The 5,379-nt window shown below is 36.0% G+C and overlaps 1 pseudogene; it reads right to left on the bottom strand.

The window, feature by feature from the left end:
- Nucleotides 1-3,456: 3,456 nt before the first annotated feature.
- On the bottom strand, nucleotides 3,457-4,382 carry LOC120876624 (annotated as a pseudogene).
- Between the last annotated feature and the right edge of the window lie 997 nt (nucleotides 4,383-5,379).

The following is a 5,379-nucleotide window of genomic DNA, read 5'->3' as shown; positions in this document are numbered from 1 at the left end:
ATAAAATCCATCTAAGATGAAAAGGTAAATGAAGACAGAAGAATCAGTAATGAAAGTGTCATTGAACTGGAGACCATAGGAGACAGCTATATGGAGAGAAACTGAGGGAAAAATAATTTTGATAATCATTTTTTATTTTTTAAAAATAATTATTTTCTAAAATAAATTTAAAAAATAGTTATTTAACCTCATATTATTAGCTATATATTTCATCATACAAAAGAATCATCATATATTTGATTATTTTTTACTGGCTGACTGTTCTTCCTTCCTAACAGTTTTGAAAGGTTAAATTTTTCAGGTTTGTCTTTGCCAGTGAGAATGATGTTAAAGTAATTAATAGAACACACGAGTGCCAGTAGAACAATGCATTTTCTCAAATCCTGAAAGAAAAACTTCCAAAGTGCATTTTGCTATTCTTAATTGATATGTGAGTTTTCCTGAGGCTCAGAGATTAAATGACTTGTTCAAGATCACAAATGTTTTAAGTGAGTAAGACAAGAAAAGAGGTGATTTACTTTTTCAAAAAACACATTCTTTCTTCCGTACTCATCCAGTTTTGTTTTTCTAAATGTGTCCTCCGACTAAATTGACACAACTAGATTTACTTTATATAAAGGTATAAAAACAAATATAGCTTTACGCTTTGTAATAGAATATTTCCTATGTCAAGCATATACTCTGCCCATTTTATCTAGGGAAGTTTGAAGGGAAAGTATTGATTGTAAAACAATGCAATTAAGATGGTATATTAGTTAGAATTGATTGGTAACCACATCTCCATAATATCTTTCTACATTTTTGATATTTTTTGTTTATATATTTTAATGATATAAGAAAATAAAGATCATAACTGTTGAATCTTCTCTGAAGAAATATGGATTTACCTTGTCTGTTTCATTGTTTCTCTTAGAATTTGTGTCTTGGTAGCTTTCTATTATAGATACTTACTATGTTTGACTTGCATCATGTTGACTTATAATTTTTAAGTGTATCATTTTCCTGCTTTTAAGTTCTTGCTATACACGTTTTGCAAAAATTTTTTAAATTTACTGAATTATACATATCAATTGTTCTATTCATTTTTTTCAATAGCATCGATAGGAAAAATAACAACTAAAATAAATGGGGAAAGCTAAGGGAATTAAAAATTAGAGAAAACCTTGATGGAAGATTTAAGTCAATGGTTTTCAAAGGTTATTTTGTAAGTAATCATTTTCAATGGAGAAATAAAATTAATTAAAAGAGAATCTGTTGGTTATAGGAAAACACTCTAAGGACCCTGGTAACATATGGGTACATGCATCAGTTCAGTTCAGTGCAGTTCAGTTCAGTCTCTCAGTCGTGTCCGACTCTTTGTGACCCCATCAATCGCAGCACACCAGGCCTCCCTGTCCATCACCAGCTCCTGGAGTTCACTCAGACTCATGTCCATCGAGTCAGAGAAGCCATCCAGCCATCTCATCCTCAGTCGTCCCCTTCTCCTCCTGCCCCCAATCCCTCCCACCATCAGAGTCTTTTCCAATGAGTCAACTCTTCGCATGAGGTGGCCAAAGTACTGGAGTTTCAGCTTTAGCATCATTCCTTCCAAAGAAATCCCAGGGTTGATCATCAGAATGGGCTGGTTGGATCTCCTTGCAGTCCAAGGGACTCTCAAGAGTCTTCTCCAACACCACAGTTCAAAAGCATCAATTCTTCTGCGCTCTGCCTTCTTCACAGTCCAACTCTCACATCCATACATGACTACTGGAAAAATCATAGCCTTGACTAGATGGACCTTAGTTGGCAAAGTAATGTCTCTGCTTTTGAAGATGCTATCTAGGTTGGTCATAACTTTTCTTCCAAGGAGTAAGCATCTTTTAATTTCATGGCTGCAATCACCATCTGCAGTGATTTTGGAGCCCAGAAAAATAAAGTCTGACACTGTTTCCACTGTTTCCCCATCTATTTCCCATGAAGTGATGGGACCAGATGCCATGATCTTCATTTTCTGAATGTTGAGCTTTAAGCCAAATTTTTCACTCTCCTCTTTCACTTTCATCAAGAGGCTTTTTAGTTCCTCTTCACTTTCTGCCATAAGGGTGGTGTCATCTGCATATCTGAGGTTATTGATATTTCTCCCGGCAATCTTGATTCCAGCTTGTGTTTCTTCCAGTCCAGTGTTTCTCATGATGTACTCTGCATATAAGTTAAATAAGCAGGGTGACAATATACAGCCTTGACATACTCCTTTTCCTATTTGGAACCAGTCTGTTGTTCTGTGTCCAGTTCTAACTGTTGCTTCCTGACCTGTATACAGATTTCTTAAGAGGCAGGCCACATGCATACCCTTTTTCAGAAAAGAAGGAAAAGACATGTACTAATTGTTGATTGAATACACTGATATTTAATTTGCTGATATATTTTTCTATAATTTTGCTTAGTATGCATCATTCTACCTAACCTTCCTTATCCCTTGATGAACAAATAAAGTGTAGTTTCTCTTCCTATATTGCTGATGTACACATCTGGTCATGTTGAACTCTGCAAGGAATGAAATGCATCAGAAGCCCTAAGTGAACTCTCCTTAAATAATTTGCTTAACTAATGTTCTTTAAATATCTTATGTGTTTCAAGACTTCAATATTACAGTGTTTTGTGGAGGTAGTTTATTACCAACACCCTGTTCAGAAAAAAAAAAAAAAAGACAAAACGTTGCCTCTGCTAACATGTTATTAGGACGCCTCCACAACTAGTATCACTTTATTGTTAAGCATATATAGAAATTATGAACTGCAGAACAGGGAACAAAAACTCAGGTATGTAAATGGAACTTTAATATAGCTGATTTGGAGTCCTCAACCTATTAGGTGGAAGACACCAGACATTATCAACTCAGAATCTTTTCATGAATCCTTGGTGGGCATCTAGCCATGCTGGCACCTGCTGGAATCTGAGTTCTTATTTGATTTTTGGTTGTTTTGGTCTGAATATCTTACTCCCATCCACTTCTGATCTACTTTACAGCCATAAAGTACCAATGGGGTTGTCTAAGACTTTTTGTCACCTCTGATACACTGTAGGACATAGAGAAAATTTTTTTTAAGTTTAAACTATTTTCCACCGGATACAGAGGAACTCTATAACATTATCTCATTCTCCTCTTTTTTTTTTAATAGACTCTACAAGTTTCAAGTATCAGTAGCTTCATGTAACCATTAAGCCAAGAGATTCTGCCAGACTAGAAAATGACAGAATAAAGCAGACAATCTACCAAGCAAAGCAACAGAACTAAGGTCAAAGTCATTGCGGATGTGACAGGGGAAGGGGCTAAGAATGAGAGCAATGAGTCTATTTCTTTTAAATAACAGGAATTTCAATCCTTTTAGTTCTGAGCTACATTGTCATTATATAGTCCATTCTGCCAAGAAACCCATCCCACAATGAGGAGAACCCCCACAGCAGATTAGATCACACTCAAAGTCTATGGAAAGAGAAAAGGTGATTGATACCATTTTGTATCTGCTTGGTCTTAATACTGGATTACTGGATTTATAAATGGAGAGAAGAGGAAGTAGACATAGCTCATGACAATAAGAACTATATGTGGCACATATTTCCCAAATTGATGAACGAGGGTCACCCCAGTCACAGTGATATAGAAAACTAGTACAAAGCTAATATGGGTGACACAAGTATTTAGAGACTTAGCTAGCTCTTTACTGACAGCAATTCCCATGACAGTCTTGAGGATTAGAATATACGAGATGAGGATAAGCATAGAATCCAAGAAACTAGTTAATAAGATCAGGGTTATGGATACAGTCTACTGAAGGTGAAGTCGGCACAGGCCAGTTTAATCACATCTTGGTGCAGGCAGAAGGCATGTGAGAGGACATGGGATCTGCTGTAGGGGAATCCAGAAAGGGTGATGATTATGGGCACAATGAGGATAAATCCTCTCATTAGAACCCATAGAACTATCTTCATCACCTTAGCATTGGTGAGAATGGAAGTGTACCTCAGGGGATTGAAATGGCAATAAAACGATCATAGGCCATGACAAGCAAGACTCCAGACTCCACAACAGACACTGAAAGGATCATATAGGCCTGGAAGTAGCAGGCTCTATGGCTGATCTCTCTGTGATCCAGCCACAAAACACCAAACACCGTAGGCATCATTGTCAAAGTCAATCCAAGGTTTGTGACTGTCAACATAGCCAGAAAGTAGTACGTAGGCTCATGAAGAGTTTATTCTCTGATAAGGAAGTGGATGATGCCATTGTCAAAGAGTATGGAGATACAGATGACATAGAAGGGGATGGAAAACCAAGGATGAAGTATCTCCCGACCTGGGAAGCCAATCAATAGAAAAGGGGCAGCACTGATGTTGGACCACATGGTGGATTCCTGAAAAGAAGAAATTAAACTTTATCTAATTAGCCCTGTTCAGTAGAAATGCAGTTTGAGCTACATATGTGATATTAAAATTTCTCATAACCCCATTAAAAACATTAAAAAAGTAAAGAATTACAAAAATTTCAGCCTTTTATTTAAGCTGCTATATCTAAATTATGCCATTTCAAAATTAACTATTATAAAAATTGTGCATGAGATATTTTATATTTCACTGTACTAATCTTTCAAAATAAAGAATGTAGTTTACACTTTAAAAATTCCTAACTCAAGCTAACCACAAGCTACAGTATTAGAGAGTATACTTCTAGATCATAAAAATTATTTTCCTGTATCATTTGAAGAATAAAGAACCACAGTATCTATATAAAATTCTGTCCAAGTTGTATAGCCTTCCTTCATAAATTTCTCACTCCAGTTCTCTAATTCTAGTATTTTCTAATAACTCATTATCTTGGTCAGAATCCTCTGCTTACCTAAATATCTGACCTGGTCTCACCTGAAATCCAAAACCTTTTGTCAGTCTAAGTTTGTCTTCTAATCTCCTTTTCTCTATATTGTGAACATATCTTATATTGTAGGAAATAAGTCAGTACTTTCATTTTGGATATAACATTTATATTATGTGTTTACTGATTCAATAAATAGAAATTCAATGGTACCTACATAAATGAAGAATCGGACTGAGCATTAAGGATGCAAACACCAAACCTGGGATGGTGGATCTTGTGAGTAACAATAAATTTTCTTTGGGTTATTCCATCTTTAAGTTCACATTATAATTATTTGTATGGATAAATAGATTACATAACCCCACAGGGCCAGCCCACTCAGGGAACCCTGAAGAGGGATGCCTGAAGTCTGTCCAGGCATCTGCTGACCTCCTTGGATTGTTATATTACTAAACTTATGGAGTTTATAACTGTCTGCTTCAAGGAAGCATGGCATTTGGCTCCAGAAGACATTATAGAAACCTGGATGT

The sequence above is a fragment of the Oryx dammah genome, unplaced genomic scaffold, assembly GCF_014754425.2.
Source record: "Oryx dammah isolate SB20612 unplaced genomic scaffold, SCBI_Odam_1.1 HiC_scaffold_17, whole genome shotgun sequence".
Taxonomy (NCBI): domain Eukaryota; kingdom Metazoa; phylum Chordata; class Mammalia; order Artiodactyla; family Bovidae; genus Oryx; species Oryx dammah.
The sequence above is the reverse complement of the archived record's forward strand: the minus strand, read 5'-3'. Positions and strand labels throughout refer to the sequence as shown.